The 20455-nt window shown below is 45.4% G+C and overlaps 1 long non-coding RNA gene across 1 annotated transcript in view; it reads right to left on the bottom strand.

Annotated features, from left to right (window-relative positions):
- The window catches only part of LOC309537052, a 107971-nt gene extending 87516 nt beyond the window's left edge, over window positions 1-20455 (bottom strand). Inside the window, exon 1 of the long non-coding RNA XR_014221794.1 lies at window positions 20166-20455. This is a non-coding gene — a long non-coding RNA (uncharacterized lncRNA). The remainder of the gene's footprint in view (window positions 1-20165) is intronic.

Below are 20455 nucleotides of genomic sequence, written 5' to 3'. Positions count from 1 at the left end.
AATAAAGGCCTTTGGGAAATGATATATAATGAACTGAAAAAAATGTTTAAAATAACTTTTGTAAAAGACAAAACAAAACCCAGAGGCTTTTTTATTATTAGGAATTGCAGGTACCAAGATCCCAAAGGAGCAGAAAAGACTATTCATGTATGTGATAACAGCCACACAGATGTTACTAGCCCAGAGATGGAAAGAAGATAAAGTCTCTATCAGAGAAGAATGGCAAACTAAGCTGTTGGACTATTCTGAAATGGCAAAACTGACTGGAAAGCTCAGGAACCAAGATGGAAACCTTAGCAGGATTGCAATAACACTTTTAATGTAGAAGCTATTATGGAAAAAAGGGAGAGACATAAAAGGTGGATGAAATAATATACAGTTGAAATGGTTTATAATAGGACCCATGAAGGTGGGATGACTAGAGATTCAGAGAAATCTCCCAATATGGATATGTTTTTTGTATTGTTATAACTCTGCACTCGTGAAATCAAATAAATATTATTTTTTTTTTAAATAAAGGAATCATAGAATTGTAGAATTGTCGTGTGTCGGAAGTGACTCAGAGGGGGAACCTGTGGCTCTACAGATGTTGGACTCCAACTCCCATCAGCCCCAGCCAGCAGGGCTTAATAGTGGGGGATGATGGAAGATGGAGTCCGCCAACATCTGGAAGGCTGCACGTTCCCCATCCCTGCTGTACACATGTCAAAATTCTCCCTTTTCGACCTGCAAATGAAAGGACCAGTTTAATCAATTTAATCGATAGCTCTTGTCAGCTTAGGGACGCGGGTGGCGCTGGGGGGTAAACCACAGAGCCTAGGGCTTGCTGATCAGAAGGTCGGCGGTTCGAATCCCCACAATGGGGTGAGCTCCCGTTGCTCAGTCCCTGCTCCTGCCAACCTAGCAGTTCGAAAGCATGTCAAAGCGCAAGTAGATAAATAGGTACCGCTCCGGCTGGAAGGTAAACGGCATTTCCGTGCGCTGCTCTGATTCACCAGAAGCAGCTTAGTCCTGCTGGCCACATGACCCAGAAGCTGTACGCCGGCTCCCTCAGCCAATAAAGCGAGATGAGCGCCGCAACCCCAGAGTCGGCCACGACTGGACCTAATGGTCAGGGGTCCCTTTACCTTTACCTTTACCTTGTCAGCTTAGACTGCCAAACATAATAATTTAAACCCCGTCTGGGTCTGTTGTAGAGTTACATCTTACACAATCAGTCAGTCAGTCAGACAGACAGACAGACAGACAGACAGACAGATAGATCCCTGTCTGGTTCTTCTCTAGTCTGAGGCTATGTTTTATAGGATGATTTCTGCCTATAAACAACAGCTGAATTTTCAGTCGTCTGAGGAAGAAGCCTATCAGTGGAGGAATAGAACTGTCTTGGTGATTGCCTTCTCTTTCAGCTCTTAGCTTTTGGCTAGTGGAGAAACGAAACAAAGGAGATTCCAGGAAATGGCATCTAAATAATTCACCGGGAAGGAATGAGATGAGTTGGAGCTGAGCATTACAGGAGTGCCCGGAAGGGAGAGGCCTGGAACAAAGACTTGAGAGCACTTAAGAAGAAGAAAAAACCCGCACCTCAAATTGAGTGGAGTCAATAAGAATGGCATGTTTCGGTAATGCTTCTTGTGAACTTTAAGAACTATGTACCTCCTTACAATGATGGAGATTATTTTCTAGAATGCATCACTTGCCAGTTTCGCTGGTGGGTCATAAGTCACTTTTCTCCCAGCCCTAAAGTAACCAGACCTGATTTTTAAAAAACCTGGTTTGAAAGAATACAGCAGGTGTGTGTGCTCTGACTGTATCATGTCAGCACCACCAGGAAGACTCCCTCTTTTTCTGGTTTCGGTCCTTGCTAAAAGAGGACAGGATCACACACACACCAGCGATGCTCCTGGACGATGCAGATGGGATTCAGTTTGATGGGGTGAATTCGGGTTATGCGGTTAAGAGTAAAAGCAAACAAACGAAACCCCGGACTGTTTGCAGTAAGGAAAATGACAGGATAATAATGGAAGTAAAGGTAAAGGGACCCCTGACCATTAGGTCCAGTCGTGGCCGACTCTGGGGTTGCGGCGCTCATCTCGCTTTATTGGCCGAGGGAGCTGGCGTACAGCTTCTGGGTCATGTGGCCAGCATGACTAAGCCACTTCTGGCGAACCAGAGCAGCGCACAGAAGCACCGTTTACCTTCCCACTGGAGTGGTACCTATTTATCTACTTGCACTTTGACGTGCTTTTGAACTGCTAGGTTGGCAGGAGCAGGGACCGAGCAACGGGAGCTCACCCCGTCATGGGGATTTGAACCACCGACCTTCTGATTGGTATGCCCTAGGCTCTGTGGTTTAACCCACAGCACCACCCGTGTCCCAATAATGGAAGTATGGGATGGCAAATGTGGGAGACAGTACGGTGTAGTGGTTAGAGTGTCAGACCAGGACCTGGGAGGGACCAGGATTCAAATCCTCACTTGGCTCGCTGACTGTCCTTGGGCCAGTCACACTGCCCCTCGCCTAACATACCTCACAGGGTTGTTGTGTATGAACCCCTTGGAGAAAAAGCTGGGGTATAACTGCAACAAACAGACAGACAAACCAACGAGCAGTTGCTTGATGCAGCGCTGAATGTATATGCATAAAACACAGCTAGGTTGTGTGTGTTTTTTTCTTTCTTAATTTGGATCAAAGCTGGTTTGCTGTATTTCCTAAGTAGCAACGGGTTATATACAAGATAAAGATGGATTGGGGCTGACACAGGATGCGAACTCTGCTTCCCAAACCAACTGTGGGAGCTCGCTGGATGCAGAGTAGACAGGAGTGTGTTGTATAGCCTCTGCAGAAAGAAATTGTACTACCAATCTTACTGTATGCTTGTGAAACATGGACCACTTACAAATGCCATCTCCAACTCCTCAAAAGATTCCATCAACGGTGTCTCCGAAAAATTTTACACATCACTTGGGAAGACAGGTGAACTAATACAAGTGTACTGGAAGAAGCAAAGATCACCAGTCTCGAAGCAATGATTCTTCAACATCAACTTCATTGGACTGGTTATGTTGTGCGGGTGCCTGATGATCGTCTTCCAAAGCCACTACTCTATTCCGAACTTAAAAATGGAAAGCGTAATGCTGGTGGTCAACAAAAAAGGTTTAAAAATTGTCTCAAGGCAATTTAAAAAAAAATGTAGTATAAACACCAACAATTGGGAAACAATTGCCCGTGAGCACTCCAATTGGAGAACAGCCTTTACCAAAGGTGTCATGGGCTTTGAAGATGCTCAAACTCAGGACGAAAGGGAGAAACGTGCTAGGAGGAAGGTCACGCTTGGCAAATCCACACTGTGATCAACTCCCCTCCGGAAACCAATGTCCCCACTGTGGAAGGACGTGTGGATCCAGAATTGACCTCCACAGTCACTTACAGACTCGCTGTTAAAACCGTGTTTATGGAACACAATCTTACTCGGCTACGAGTGATCGCCAAAGAAAAGCACAAAGAAATGTAAAGGAATGCTCAGTAAGCAATCAATGCTGTATAACATGCCACAAATTATGCGCAAAGAAAGCAGGATGAATGCTCAGTAAACAGGTCATCCGGAGGTGACCCAAAGTTATTGAGGTTACGCACCTGTTACTATGCAATTTATTGATGGGGTGGGGGCAGGAGGCGGAAGAGATGGTCTTATTGTTTCAGTATTTGCATGTTCTAGTTCTCTGGTTTTCTGCCAAAGTTAAAAGAATAAGTAATACGTGGTTCTCTCTGCCTGTTACAGCAGCTGGATTTGTAGAAATTTCAAACTTTCACCCTACTGGAGATAAACTTTAACATGTGCAAACGACGGCTTATCCTAGTTGGTGTTAAGGTTAGATTGCCCTCAGAAAGTTTACAACCTTAGTGCCCAAAAGCCCCACAGGTCTGGAAATCAAGGCTGCCAACTTTCTGCCTTACTGCTGCTCTTCTGCATTTAACAGCAGCTGGATCTGCTGACATTAGCAGGTGGAAGAACTTCTCACCTGAAGATTAAGCTGCTTTTGAAGACACAAGAGGTGGCCAGGCCATTTTCTTCCTAACTGGGTCAGTGAGAAACTCTCCTCTTCGGTACAACATTTAAATTGGCTTAACCTCTTTAGATCTCAGCAGGGAAGGCCAGATATTGTGGTTCAGTGCAAGGTTCAAAGGCTGCTAACAGAGCCGTCACACCACTCCCACAGCCCCAGAATTGCTGGAAAGAAGCCAAGCTTTGTTTACTACAGTTGTCCTTCATCCCTGGCACAGCTCACCCTTCCCACAAATATATTAGACTCTGTTTTGATGGTACAAGGAAGAGGACTGAGGTTGCCACTGTCTTTTTTTTGGCAGGGCTCTTCTGCCTCTATAACAGGCATTTTATGGGTCATGGAAAGGCATTGATGAAGAAGCTTCACCTGTTGAATATCTGCATTGGTTGCAGGGCACAGGAGGCTTTTCAGGAAAACAAAACCGTAGCAGCTTCAGCCGTCTCCAAGCTCCGCCTAGGATTTTCCTCCCTGAATTGCATTAGTCGCTTTGTGGAGGTCAGCTGATATATGGAAAATGGAATCACACAGAAGAAGCGATGCTGGCAGACCTTAAAGCTCTTTGAAAGTCACGATCTTGCCTCTCCTTCCTTTCATTTTTATCAAGGGCTTTATAAAAAAATAAAAAATAAATCCCAAGCCCATTACTGACGCACTCTTCAGACAGTTTGTTCTCTAGCTTTCAAGACTTCATTTTATGTCAGGTCCTAAAGAGCCAAGGTTACTTGGGAAACAAAATATAAACAGAGGAGCATGCGCTCTTTTATCGAGTTATGCTTCCGACACAGGAACACACAGCCTTGCAGGTAAATTGTGCTGCGTGTGTTTGCTGATAGCACCGCAAACGTTTCAACCAGGCTGTGTTAGCAGTGCCTTAAACAACAAGTTGACCTGCAAGGTTTTGGCAGCTGCCACTGCTTCTCTCCATGCACTGAAAACCCATGATGTCTGCACAGTGCTTTTTTCCCCTTCCTGGCGGTATGCACAGTTTCGTAGTACCAACACCTCACCCCCACCAAATCAGAGGCTGGATGCTCTGGCAGGGTCAGAGAACCATCCTTAAAGCTTTGTACATCTCCGGATCTTGCAATGCGGTCCTCCATCCGAGTAATTCATGCCAACATCTATATACTAGGGTAAACTCTTTCTCCCCCCCATGCACATTTTAGTGAAAGTAGCATTGAAAATGCATTCTATTAGGGGAAATTGCTTTGCAAAAATCTATATATTAAGAGAAATTCCATGCAAATGTGTATGCAAGGAGAAATCTCCAGATTTTGCAATGCCTTTTCTCCAGCCAAGACACAGGTGCAAACACTAGGGCAGGCATAGGCAAACACGGCCCTCCAGATGTTTTGGGACTACAACTCCCATGTTCCCTTGCTAACAGGACCAGTGGTCAGGGATGATGGGAATTGTAGTCCCAAAACATCTGGAGGGCCAAGTTTGCCTGTGCCTGCGCTAGGGTTAAAAAAAAAAAAAGCATGTGTCAAAGTGTATCTATCAGAGAAAATAACATTGAAGAATTGCACTACATTCGGAGGAATTGCTTTGCAAAAATGCTCATATTGGGCAAAATGCAACACTAACATATTTGCGTCGGGAGAAATTCACACGAAGAAGTGGATGAATTTTCTGGAGGACTTTTGATTTTCTTTTATTGCAAACTGATGTGGAAATGAATATGAAAGAAGGAAGGTTAACAACAGGAAGATTTAAAGGAACTATTGGAAACTCAAGGCAGTAGAGATATAAGATGATCACAGCCCCCCCGAACTTGAAGCATGGGAAGTCCCAATAAAAATTTATAATTTGGCAGAATATTCCGACTATATGTGTGTGTGTTTTTATAATTTGGAATATTTAATGTGATTTGATTGGATTGTTAAAATGGAAAAATTAATAAAAATTATTTTTAAAAAACACAAAATGCCAAGAACTGAACTTTGGACTGGGAAAAGGAGAAACTGAGAGAAACCGAAATGGATCGATTTGCCTCCCCTAATGAAAAACACCAAGAAATGTAATTATTTTGGGTGCTGACGCTGGCAGGATTTAAGGATTGTTGCACAGGGGCTGGGGTTGGGTTTTTGTTTTTACGTGTGGCTGCTCTGCTCTGTATCCCCCGAATGAGATGCCACTGTACTGCATGCCACATTCTCTAGCTGGCAACCTTTGTCTGATTTCCTCACCGCACAATACTAAATTAAAAGCCAGGAATCCTGGAAACTGTAGGAGCAGGTAGCGCCTCTGAGCTTTGCACAGGCATTGGGCTGGCCTCTGCGGGAGCAGGATACTGGAGCGATTGGCCCGATCTTCTGCTGTCCTTAAAAGCAAACGCTTTGTAGTCCTTGGAAAAATCATTGTTGGGAGTTTATGACTGGCAGCGTTTGTTAGGCCAGATCCAAATATAGCTCAGCAGGAAAGTACTTCTGGCTGCCCAACCTTATCCAGAGGCTAAACAAAGTGGGGGTGGGTAGGTGGGGTTCAGTTTCCATTGCTCTGAGACTCTGCAGTTCAAACAGCACAGAGAGGAACAAGAGGAGGGAACAGCTGACTTGCTGTCAAACTTGGGACGTTCCCCTCGGATTCATCCAACGCCTGTTAATGGTTAATCATCTCTCGCTCCCTTCTGCACTTCTGCAAGGAGAGCTTCCCAGCTGCAGTTGGTACAGAAAACTGCATCCATCGGTGGTTTTTCCCCTAGCACATTTCAGCCTTTGGCTGATTGATAAACATGTTTCTACACCGCCATATCATAAGATCAGGGCCGTGTACAACAATAAAGCACCATTAAAACAGGAAAAAATAATCATCAAAACAACTGGCGGATTAAACAGCTGCAAAAGTCTTTTGGCAAGGTGTTCCATCTCTGCTGGAAGACTGTTCTGCTGCACAAGGCTGGCAACACTCCATGCGTAGCTTCTGTTTGAGTCCCGGTGGGAAATTAAGTACAATGATCTCAAGGATCACGGTGGGATATAAGGACTCTGGTGGTCATTAAGATATCCTGGATCTAAGTTGTTTGGGGCTGCACCAGTTGAATTTCTGCCGGTCGTGCGGCTACTAAGGGCCTAGGAACCCTGAGGCCAGAGAGAAGGGCGTGAAATCTGCCATACGGAGCTGTTCACAGGGCTTCATGTTCACAAATCTGAAGAAGCGTCTCCACCCCCATCGTTCTACCCAGACACTGAGGTCCAGCACCGAGGGCCTTCTGGCGGTTCCCTCACTGTGAGAAGCCAAGTTACAGGGAACCAGGCAGAGGGCCTTCTCGGTAGTGGTGCCTTCCCTGTGGAACACCCTCCCACCAGATGTCAAAGGGAAACACAACTACCACTACCACACTACCAGGCTTTCAGAAGACATCTGAAGGCAGCCCTGTTTCGGGAAGCTTTTAATGTTTGATGTATTATAGTATTTTAATATTCTTTTGGAAGCCGCCCAGAGTGGCTGGGGAAGCCCAGCCAGATGGGCGGGGTATAAATAATAAATTATTATTATTATTATTGTTGTTGTTGTTGTTTTTGTTGTTGTTGTTGTTGTTGTTATTATTATTATTATTATTACAAATCTCCACTGCACTCATCTTGTAACAGTATGTAATACTTTGGTAGGTATGGGGCTGTTAAAACCAGGAATGGGGGGGCAGTTAGACAACTCCCCCAAAATCCCAAGTCCCCACCACAGCCTCTAACTAAGGCCAGGACAATGACCATTGACACAGGCACTATACATACACAACAGCAAAGAGGCTCAGAAAAGCAGTCCCTAAAATTGTAGCAATAAGCTGTTTCCTCTGACTATCCAGTACAGTGGTACCTCGGGTTAAGTACTTAATTCGTTCTGGAGGTCCGTTCTTAACCTGAAACTGTTCTTAACCTGAAGCATCACTTTAGCTAATGGGGCCTCCTGCTGCCGCCACACCACTGCTATGCAATTTCTGTTCTCATCCTGAAGCAAAGTTCTTAACCTGAGGTACTATTTCGGGGTTAGCTGAGTCTGTAACCTGAAGCGTATGTAACCTGAAGCATATGTAACCCAAGGTACCACTGTATAGAAAAGTGTAGAAACTTCTAATAATCAGCAAAATTCAACGGTTTGACCAATATCCTTGGCTCCAACGGCTAATGCAGGCATCCTCAAACTCGGCCCTCCAGATGTTTCGGGACTACATCTCCCCTCACCCTTGACCACTGGTCCTGTTAGCTAGGGAACATGGGAGTTGTAGTCCCAAAAACATCTGGAGGGGCGGGTTTGGGGGTGCCTGGGCTTCCTCTGGAAGAAGGGAATCCAGGGCTCCCCCAGCCCCCATAATCCCTTAAGCAGAAGGTCAAGTACTCCTTGCCCCTCCATAAGGTGTGAACTTAGCCACACAATAGGAGGCAGGAGATAATCAAGGGCAGCGCATACCCCAGACAGAAACCCATTGGGATGGTGGATTGAATCCTGACACTTTCAAAGGAGAAGGCAGGAAAGCCTTGCAGCTAGGGGGATGTGTAAATACCTTTATTGTTCTTTGGGAAGAGGGTAGTTAAAGGGTTATTGACAGGGGTGGGTGATAGGCTCAGGTCTCTACATGCCAGACACTCCTACTTTGTGACATACTTGGGATGTATCGATGATGCTGTTGAAAAATGTATTAGGGGAAATGGGGAGAGGTCTTAAAAGTTCATGCAACCCCATGCTCTGTGTTCCTACTCTTTGAACCTTGTTGCGTTTGAACCTTGTTGCAACAATTTCCGCCCTCCCTTCCCCACAGGTGGGCAGGGTTTGCGGTACCAAGTGGGGCTCACCTGGGCAGGTGCCTCCCACCTGCTTGGGCTGGCCTTTGACCCGCCCTCAGCCAGGGAGGACAATGGCTGACCCCTTTGTCCAAGCCTCTTTTGGTTTTCTTCCTTTGAGGATCACTCACTCACCCTCCCTCAAATTAATGATTTATTGCCTCCAAAGAATTTCATCCTAGGTCAGCAGTCAGCAAGTTAATGATACTTTTTCCTTACAGACTAATATTTTGCGTTCCAGGTCAGCGGGCGCTGCTGTGGTCGTAAGATGGTTGTTTTTTTCAGAACTGGGAAGGAATTTTCCCTGCATGGGCAGGTTTCGCCTTCCCCGTAGCATTTCGTCACAACTTTGGTGGTTTTAGGCGTTGGCAAGGTATCCTATGGGAAGTGAGAGCTGGCCTATGGAAGTGATAGCTGGACCATAAAGAAGACTGATGCCGAAGAAGTGATGCTTTTGAATTATGGTGCTGGAGGAGACTCTTGAGAGTCCCATGGACTGCAAGAAGATCAAACCTCTCCATTCTGAAGGAAATCAGCCCTGAGTGCTCACTGGAAGGACAGATCCTGAAGCTGAGGCTCCAATACTTTGGCCACCTCATGAGAAGAGAAAACTCCCTGGAAAAGACCCTGATGCTGGGAAAGATGGAGGGCACAAGGAGAAGGGGACGACAGAAGACGTGATGGTTGGACAGTGTTCTCGAAGCTACCAGCATGAGTTTGACCAAACTACGGGAGGCAGTGGAAGACAGGAGTGCCTGGCGTGCTCTGGTCCAGGGGGTCACGAAGAGTCGGACATGACTAAATGACTAAACAACAACAACAAGGTATCCTTTAGTCTAACATCAAGTCAGAGGGGATGCATTCATGCTCCCTCCCATGCGGCGGCACTTGCAGGGCCCGTTAAAGTCCCTGGCCCTAGAGCAGTGGCATGTAGGTCAGACTCCCAGGACGAAGTCAGTGGAAGGGCATGCTGTGTAAGTTTGTACTTTACATTCCCCTCCCACAGGACCTCACCTGCCTGCATATCCTCAGCCAGGTGGGCTGAGAGGGTTACCTGCCAAGGCCTGTGCCAAGTTTCCCACTTCTGAAGCTCAATAAAGTTGTGGCCAATCTGAACCCATACTCTGGTCTCTTGACTCATTCTTTGGGGGGGGGGAATGGTAGGCACCACAGACAGGGTTTAGCACATGTGTCCGCAAATAAAGATCAGATTTGCTGACTGCTCTTTGCTTCTTTAAATTGGCTAGACTTCATTTGCTGACTGGAGAGACACTCAGGGTGTGCTCCCCAACGAACTGGGCAGTGGAGTAAATCCGCACCTCAGGATTTTCCTTATCAGGCCATAGGCTGGTGCATTGCCCTGAATCATAGTGAGTGGCAAAGTCTGGTTTATAACTCTGGTCAGCAGTGGTTAGCAAAGGGTGGGTCCCTGCAGGGTTTATGAGGTTTCTCTGGAAACATCTTGCCCTTGAAAAACAAGATTTCTGGTCTTGAGCAATCAAATTTATGGTGCCCTTCACTTGCCGGGCAAACAACTTGGGCATCTGAAGAAGTGTGCATGCACATGAAAGCTTATACAGTGGTACCTCGGGTTACATATGCTTCAGGTTACATACGCTTCAGGTTACAGACTCAGCTAACCCAGAAATATTACCTAGGGTTAAGAACTTTGCTTTAGGATGAGAACAGAAATCGTGCAGCGGTGGCAGCAGGAGGCCCCATTAGCTAAAGTGGTGCTTCAGGTTAAGAACAGTTTCAGGTTAAGTATGGACCTCCGGAACGAATTAAGTAAACTTGAGGTACCACTGAAGCCAGAACTTACTTGGTCTCAAAGGTGCTACTGGACAATTTTTTAATCCCCTCTTTCTTTCTTTCTTTCTTTCTTTCTTTCTTTCTTTCTTTCGTTGCAATCCATATATGAAATCTTTACATAATGATACATATACATTATATTCGTAAATTCATATTTCCACATTTCATTATGTACCAACATTTATCCATTTCTTATTTCTTGCCCTGTGTCTTCCCTCCACCCGGGCGTGACTTCCTTATTATTATTTTATAACTTTATTATTGAGATTGTATTTTTGTATCTTAATTATTAAACATTCAGTCTTATATATCTGCTTAGCTTAGCTTAGTGAAATCAGTCTATACAAATCAATAAATTCTTGTTGGAGCATGTTTAGGTCATGTATTCTTCTACACAATTCCATTCCTGTTTGAGATTTTGATTAATTTTTTGAAATGATTGAATTAGCAAAAACGACGGCAACAATTAGAATGCAATCTAATTTTTTAATTTTTTAATTTTTTAATATATTTCGACTGCGTCAGACCAACACGGCTACCTACCTGAAACTAGAATTTGAGACTTTTTGATCAAGGAACCTTTGCCCTAACAAGTGACTGGGGGAGAGATTAAGGTGGTCACTTACACATTGCCAAAAGAAGAGAAAACGCATCACTTCGAAAACATGCAAAAGACTTGCATAAAATTTGCACATGCTAGCTTATATGTGCAGCTGCTGATTTTGAAACCATTGCTATGATATACATGTTGTTGTTTAGTTGTTTAGTCGTGTCCGACTCTTAGTGATCCCATGGACCAGAGCACGCCAGGCACTCCTGTCTTCCATTGCCTCCCGCAGTTTGGTCAAACTCATGTTCGTAGCTTCGAGAACCCTGTCCAACCATCTCACCCTCTGTTGTCCCCTTCTCCATCTTTCCCAACATCAGGGTCTTTTCCAGGGAGACTTCTCTTCTCATGAGGTGGCCAAAGTACTGGAGCCTCAGCTTCAGGATCTGTCCTTCCAGTGAGCACTCAGGAACATGATATATGTAGAAATACCATATTATGCACCTGTCAGCTGAGTGCCTGGTCTGTCTGCCGTCCAATAGCTCTGAAGACGGGAAGCTTCACAGCTCCTCCTTAACCAGACTTTGGCCTCATTCAAACTATACGCTTAAAGCACTATGATACTACAGTGGTGCCTCGCAAGACGAAATTAATCTGTTCTGTGAGCCTCTTCGTCTTGCGAAGCAACCCTATTAGCGGCTTAGCGGATTAGCGCTATTAGCGGTTTAGCGGCTATTAAAGGCTTAGCGGCTATTAAAGGCTTAGCGGATTAGCGGCTAAAAGGCTATTAGCGGCTTAGCGGCTTAGGAAAAGGGGGGGAAAGCGAAAAAAATCGGAACACTTGCAAGACGTTTTCGTCTTGCAAAGCAAGCCCATAGGGAAAATCGTCTTGCGAAGCAGCTCAAAAACGGAAAACCCTTTCGTCTAGCGGGTTTTCCGTCTTGCGAGGCATTCGTCTTGCGGGGCACCACTGTACTTTAAAAAGTCATGGCTTCCCCCACAGAATTCTGAGAGGGGCAGTCTGTTAAGGGTACATTGGTACCTCGGGTTACATACGCTTCAGGTTACATACGCTTCAGGTTACAGACTCCGCTAACCCAGAAATAGTGCTTCAGGTTAAGAACTTTGCTTCAGGATGAGAACAGAAATCGTGCTCTGGTGGTGTGGCAGCAGCAGGGGGCCCCATTAGCTAAAGTGGTGCTTCAGGTTAAGAACAGTTTCAGGTTAAGTACGGACCTCCGGAACAAATTAAGTACTTAACCCGAGGTACCACTGTACTGAGAGTTGCCAGGAGAGATCCCCTGTTTGCTCACCCAAGCCACAATTCTCTGAGTGATTTAACAGTCCATCCCTTTTCACAGGGAACTCTAGGAATTGTAGCTCTGGGAGGGGAATAGGCGTATCCTAACAACACTCAGCAGCACCCTTGACAAACTACACCTCCCAGGATCCCTTGGGGCGAGCCATGTCTGTTAAAGTGGTATCGCAGTGCTTCAAATGTGACAATGTGGTCTTTGACAGCAGATAAAACAGATTGAGGTGTCTTCTGTAATGTGGTAAACCCCCGGGGAGGTACAGAGGTGGCAAGAATCTCACAGGGACATTTTTGAGGGGAGCTGACCACAAGATACCTTTTCAGAGACATATTTTGGACCTCTCTTCTCTTGAGATGCAGAAGCAAGCACGGATTATAGGAAATCCTCCTTAGCTAAACAGAACGAGGGATCTTTCCTGTCAGCCTGTATTTCCTTTAATAACTATTAACCTGCTTGTTTTCTAAAACTCAGAGTCTCTGGGCAGTTTTATCCGGGGAAAGCATTCTGTCTCAATTCAGCTTTTGCCAGCCTTCAACTTCAAATGCTAACAGGCAAACTAGGCCCTCCGGATGTTTTGGGACTACAACTCCCATCATCCCTAGCTAACAGGACCAGTGGTCAGGGATGATGGGAGTTGTAGTCCCAAAAACATCTGGAGGGCCGAGTTTGCCTATGCCTGTGGTAGGCGCTCCTTTGTCAGTTGTTTAAAAGTAGAGGGTGGGTGGTCCATCTATCAGGGATGCCTTAGCATGTGAGTCTTCTGTAGCAGGACGGGGCTGGGCTGGATGACCTTTGAGGTTCCTCAGCTGAGATAGAACCACTAGCCTAAATATCTACCTACTAAGCTTGTGGCAGAAATGAATTCCAGGCAGGTGAGTTCCTGTGTCATAGCTTAATATCTAAAAAGATTATCCACATTGACCTTTTTCACCCTGCTTTTTCCAGGCCCAGGTCTGTGACTTAAAGCTCTGTGTCTGAGCACCTCCTCTGGAGATTTCCTCTGCTATTTTTTTAAAAAAATATTTTTTATTAAGCAATTTCAACATAACGAAGTATCAAACCATAAAATCACATACAGTACGCTATTCCCCCCCTTTTTTTTCTTGCCACTGTTCTTCCGTTGGGACTTCCTCATTCTTCCATCCTTGTGCTATCAAGACTCTTGCTGCTGTTGTAGCATACATAAATTCTTTGTTTTTCTTGGCAGGTCTTGTCCTACAATCCCTAACAAAAATGCTTCTGGTTGTTTTTTTACAAATGCCATTTTGAACATTTTTTTCTATTCATTGTATATCATTTCCCAATTTTTAAAAACTTCTCTACATTCCCACCTCATATGGTAAAAAGTCCTTTCTTTTTCTTTACATTTCCATCATATGTCTGACCTGGTTTTATACATTTTTGCTCTCTGTACTGGTGTGATAGACCACCTGTACATCATTTTCATATGGTTTTCTTTTAAAAGAGAACAATCTGTAAATTTCACAATTTTCCCCAGTCCTCAAATTTTATATTATGTCCTATATCTTGTGCCTATTTGATCAAGACCGATTTGACCTCATCTTTTGTTTCCCATTCTAGCAAAATACTATATGCTTTCTTCAGCAGCTTCACTTCTTCTTCTATAACTTCCTTTTGAAATCTGTAAGTTGTATAACTAAACCCTTTCTTATTGTCTTCCTTGTACATCTCATGTGATTGTCTGTAGTGTAACCAACTCTGAAAATGATCTTTAATCTTTTACCGTATTTTTCTCTCTATAACACTCACATTTTTTCTCCTAAAAAGTAAGGGGAAATGTCTGTGCGTGTTATTGAGCGAATGTGTGGTCCCTGGAGCTGACTGGCCCGAGTGCAGAGGCAAAAATCAGATCACGCGCTGCAGAGGAGGCTGCTGCTTTCCTGCATTCTGCCTCAGGGTCTTATTGCCCACTCTTCTGTTTTTGGTTGCTTTGTTTACAAAGTTGTAAAAGCTGCTTTCGGTTGCTGTGGTTACAAAGCACAGATCCACATGGATTCTCAGGATTTTTGCATTGGCCTAAACCAAACTCACCATCAAATCACATGTCTGTGGCCACAGCATGAAGCACCAAAATGATACATCCACTGTTTCATTCAGATTTTTTTTTTCTTGTTTTCCTCCTCTAAAAACTATGTGCGTGTTATGGAGCGAAAAATACGGCAATTTCCATTTCCCTTCTTGATCCTTCAACAAATTTCTATATGTAGGCCACTTCCCCCTTTTTGCCAAGCGGTTTAAGTAACGAAGCTTCGATGATTTCCTCTGCTGTTTAAAGGTGATTGGCAATTTGTGTTTTCTACAGATGGCCATTTGCTCCGATTGAGCTTTATGGAGTGCGTTTTTTAGTGGAGAAAGCTCTGGTGCAGAAAAAAGGGCACAGACACAGAGCTTTAAGGACCTGGGCCTGGAAGGTCTAGAGGAAAGGTAAGGGCGAAGGAACCCTGAGCTACTAACCCGCTTCCAGGCCCAAACGGGCAAAAACTGAAGAACCAGGGTGTGTAGCTTTACAGAGAGAATAAAACAATGTTTGTCTAGGGCAGGGCTGCTCTGTGAATGCATCTCAAAGTTACCTTTTGAAGCCTTGCTCATCATTGCACGTGATATCCCATGCCCTCTAAAACTCCTCAGATGAGAATAGGGACATTTTTCTTTTTAAAATGTTATTTATTTGGTTTTTCAAATTAAAATTTTACAGAGCGATATCAAACATAAATCATAAAAACAAGATTCCAAGGAATTTCCTGGACTTCCATCCTCCCCTTTGTGGGTTCTATTGTTAATCTATTCCTCCTGCATATTTCTACCTCTCCTTTAAATCAGAACCAGCAAGGGCGGTGAAGTTCCTGTGTTAGTACCTGGAGGCGGTTGGAGGATGGATGGCGACTAAGGGATTGAGGTTGAATCCTGACAAGACAGAAGTACTGTTCTTGGGGGACAGGAGGCGGGCGGGTGTGGAGGATTCCCTGGTCCTGAGTGGGGCAACTGTGCCCCTGAAGGACCAGGTGCGCAGTCTGGGAGTCATTTTGGACTCACAGCTGTCCATGGAAGCGCAGGTCAATTCTGTGTCCAGGGCGGTTGTCTACCAGCTCCATCTGGTACGCAGGCTGAGACCCTACCTGCCCACGGACTGTCTCATCAGAGTGGTGCATGCTCTAGTTGTCTCCCGCTTGGACTACTGCAATGCACTCTACGTGGGGCTACCTTTGAAGGTGATCCGGAAACTACAACTAATCCAGAATTCGGCAGCTAGACTGGTGACTGGGGGTGGCTGCCAAGACCACATAACACCGGTCCTGAGAGATCTGCATTGGCTCCCAGTACGTTTCCGAGCACAATTCAAAGTGTTGGTGCTGACCTTTAAAGCCGTAAACAGCCTCGGTCCTGTATACCTGAAGGAGCATCTCCACCCCCATCGTTCAGCCCGGACACTGAGGTCCAGCGCCGATGGCCTTCTGGCGGTTCCCTCACTGCGAGAAGTGAAGTTACAGGGAACCAGGCAGAGGGCCTTCTCAGTAGTGGCGCCCACCCTGTGGAACACCCTCCCTTCAGATGTGAAGGAAATAAGCAGCTATCTATCTTTAAAAGACAGCCCTGTTCAGGGAAGTTTTTAATATTTAATGCTGTACTGTTTTTAACATTTGATTGGGAGCTGCCCAGAGTGGCTGGGGAAACTCAGCCAGATTGGGGGGGGGGTATAAATAAATGATGATGATGATGATGATGATAATCAACCCTTTACCTCTTCCATTATGCCAAGAATTCAACCTTAAATTGCAAGTGATATTCCAATCCTACTAATGATTTTCACTGTTTACAACGGTCTTTAAGGTAAGTTATAATTTCCCCCCATTCCTTGTTAAAATTTTGGTCTTCCTGATTTCTGACTCTTCTGGTCATTTTAGCCTTTTCAGCATAGTCCATTAACTTCACCTGCCATTCTTCTCTATTAGAGACTTTATCTTATTTCCATCTCTAGCCAAGAATAGGGACATTTCTGCCCTTCTATTTCCCCCCATCCACAACCGACCCTCCTCAACTCTCCATTTTTGTGTCCCCCCCCGAACATTTCCTATCTGAAGAAGGCAAGTGGAACCATCACGACAACAATCAGACACAGCACATACACTGTTCTGAGAAAACCTCTTAATTCTGATTTTTATTTTATTTTATTCTTCAGTGGATTTACAAAAAGAAAAAGAATACACACCAGTAAATACAGCCATACCTTGGAAGTCGAACGGAATCCGATCCGGAAGTCCGTTTGACTTCCAAAACATTCGAAAACCAAAACATGGCTTCTGATTGGCTGCAAGAAGCTTCTGCAGCCAATCGGAAGCCCCGGCGGACGTTCAGCTTCCAAAAATAGTTCGCAAACCGGAACAGTCAATTCAGGGTTTGCGGCGTTTGGGAGCCAAAACGTTTGGGAACTAAGCTGTTCGACTTCCAAGGTACGACTGCACGTTGTATAAAGGGGAAAGATTAGACCAGGGGTTGGCAAAGTTTACTGGCCATGGGCCAGATCACTCCCACGGAGATCATCTGTGGGCCGGACTGGCTCAGCGTGATGCTGGAAATCGCGTCTGCGATTGCCCAGACGCCGAAAATCACACCTGCGCAGAAGTGATTTTTGGCGTCTGGACACACACAGACGCAATTTCTGGTATTTGTGTGTGCGCAGGTGCGTTTTCCAGTGCTGCTCGGTGAGACCCTGTGCTGCGCTGGTTTAGCGCAGTGCGCAGGGGACTCACCAAATGGGTGGCTCGGTTCGGGAGTGGCTCGTGGGCTGGTAAAATGGTCTTCGTGGGCGCATCCCACCTATGGGTTGGCGACTCCTGGATTAGACGCAGATGCACAAAGCATTTTTTAAAAAGAATAATTGATACACTTTGTGCTCCTCTCAGTTCCTACTTTTTTCCTGTCCAGGGTGACCCTGTCTTCCGCCTGCACCTCAGAGCTGGTGTGTCATCACTGCCCTGGCAGTGACAGCCTCTTCTCCTCCTCGCCCACTCTCCAGCAGCCGCAACGTGGACCTCCGGTTGCGACTTGTGTGGTTTGCAGATAGCAGTCGAACTGCCTTTGATGGAGATGTGACTGTCGAAATTGAAGAACTATGGTGAAGTTTCAGAGGAACTTCAGAGTTCCCTAGAAAACAGTTTGCAAACCACACCACTCTGCACGTAACTTGACTGCATTTCTGTAACTTGACTGCATTTCTGACTTTATTTTGACAGGGGTGTTCTGTCAGACACCACTGACGGGTCTGGGACTTGCCTGCTGACCAACCCAGCCATATGAGATTGATAGCAAGAATACTGATTGCAAAGTATTGGAAGATGCAAGATTTGCCCACTTTGGAAGAATGGCAGATGAAGCTGATTGACTGTATGGGACTGGCAGAAATGACTGGCAGAATCCGTGACCAGGGAGAAGAGTCGGCAGAAGAAGATTGGAAAAAATTTAAGGACTATTGTCAGAGCTGCTTCCAGATCCTAGCTCACAGAGGATCACGCTAGCCAGCAATCACTTTGTAAAAGTCTTTATTGAGTTACAGTTTCCATTCTCCAGCTGCTGCGTGCAACTCTACGTCTTATGGGTTAGACCGGCGAAGCTCCGTCTGAGTCTCCGCCCCTTGTACACCAACTTAATATCCTAGCCTTACTCCACCTTTTCCACCTGACTGTTCTTCTCTGGGTCCCTCTGCCCCCCGGGGTCTCTTCCTTCCTGGATTCTTCTGACGCCGACCCCCCGGACCCTCCTGTCTCCTTGCGCCGGGCTTTAGGACCTGGCTCCCTTTCCGGGCTGCTTACTGCGCCACCTTCCTGTGCATTTGAACTTGGCGCGCGCGCCCAACCTTCCACTTTCTGTCTGACCGTTTCTTCGCTCCCCGATGGAGGTGTGGCCACTCCTGACTCGTGCCCTCCCTCCTGTTGTGAGCTGCCAGCGCTTGATCCCTGGCGCTCTTCCTCTTCCCTACTCTCTGGCGGTGACGCTGGTCCCGATTTCCAACTGCTCCCCTCTGAGTCCCCTCTGGCTCTATCTTCCTGGGGTGTCCCCCTAGTCTCCCCCCTTGCCCTGGCCACTGGTGCTCCTTTCTGTGAATCTTCTGATTCACTGGAAAGACTCGGAGATCTCGGGTCGTCGTCATCACTCATCCTTTCTTCTGCCTCCTCCCCCTCGCTCTCTGTTTCCTCCCTTGCCTCTGCTCCTGAACCCCTGACAACTATCTACAAAAATACTGTAAAATTAAGGAATGTTGAATGATGTCGGATTGAAATTAAGCGGTTTCTAGCTGTAATGGTAAAAGGAATTTGATAAAATGGTTTTCTTTTATCCAAAGTTATAATAATCTAAGATGTTGGAGAGAAAAGAAGGTGTTTTCTTTTTTCTTTTTTCTTCTTCTCTTTTTAAGCTGTAATGCTTTGAGATAAGGATTTGCTGTATAAATAATTTGAACTGGATATACAGGGAGGGGAGGTATGAGGAGGTCGGGGAAATATGTTATGAGAAAATAAGTCGTGAAATTTATGTGTTTTTGTTTTTTATGTTTGGTTTTTCTTTTTGTTTGTAAAAAATTGAAAACTCTAATTTTTATTTTTTTTAAAGAGATTGATAGGGTAGTAAGACCTATGCAAGAGCCCTTGTACCCCACCTGTGCAGTCCCACTGGAATATGGACTTTGGGATCCATTTATGGTCCCACGTGATTTCTTATCGCACCAAGATGTGGGTGGAGAACGGAGGGTCCTTCATTTGAGGGGTTTGGGTGAGGAGGAAAATGCAGCAAGCCTTTCTAGCTTGAGAGAGCAGCGATGGAAACAAGCACGCTCTGCCTTAATATATTCTTGAATATATTTTAAATAATCCTCACACACAACAGATGCCTGGGACAGAGGTCAGATTGCGCTTTCATTCTTGTTTCTAAAAATGTCTCCGTTTATCTTTTCCTCAGTCATCACGCAAGATAATGAAGGCCGCCTTCTAAAAGACAGCTTGAACTATTTTGAGGCCCGAGGCATTAAAAATCCAAATCCGACCCAACTGGTGGTAAAAATACATATGCTGCAACTGTCCCAGTTTGTCAGGTTCTCGTCTCTAGTAAATTGCTCCATTAATTTTGCTTTATTTATCCCTAATGGGATGCCTTGTCAACATTTTGTTTGCAGGGGCAGCTGGTCTTGTTCCTCACGGGTCCAGCTATCTCCACAGGTTTCCTAGAAGCTGAAACTCAAGAGTGCAAAGTAGCTGTTGTACTGTATCTTCTCTGTGGGGCATCAATGGGAAGGCATCCTGTGGGGAGCGGTCTGCCGTTTCATAGATCGCAGCTGCTAAGCTTTTGGTATTAATATACAGTGGTACCTCGGTTTACGAACTTAATCCGTTCCGGAAGTCTGTTTTTAAACCAAAACCATTCTTAAACCGAGGCGCGCTTTCCCTAATGGGGCCTCCTGCCGCTGGTGCCCTTCCACTGTTCGGCTTCCGTTCTTAGACCAAGGTAAGGTTCTCAAACCGGGACACTACTTCTGGTTTTGCGGAGTTCGTAAACCAAATTGTTCGTAAACTGGACTGTTCTTAAACCAAGGTACCACTGTATTAAGTAGTGGAAAGAATTTAAATGATTAAGAAATACAGTGGTACCTCGGGTTACATACGCTTCAGGTTACAGACTCCGCTAAACCAGAAATAGTACCTCGGGTTGAGAACTTTGCTACAGGATGAGAACAGAAATCGTGCGGTGGCGGCGCAGCAGCAGCAGGAGGCCCCATTAGCTAAAGTGGTGCTTCAGGTTAAGAACAGTTTCAGGTTAAGAATGGACCTCCGGAACGAATTAAGTAATTAACTCGAGGTACCACTGTAGTTACTTATCTCCTTGGCTCGGAGGTCGCATAACTCCATACCCTCCAACACTTCTCGGATGAA

This window comes from Podarcis vaucheri (genome assembly GCF_965113315.1).
Source record: "Podarcis vaucheri genome assembly, chromosome: 7".
NCBI lineage: Eukaryota > Metazoa > Chordata > Lepidosauria > Squamata > Lacertidae > Podarcis > Podarcis vaucheri.
The sequence above is the reverse complement of the archived record's forward strand: the minus strand, read 5'-3'. Positions and strand labels throughout refer to the sequence as shown.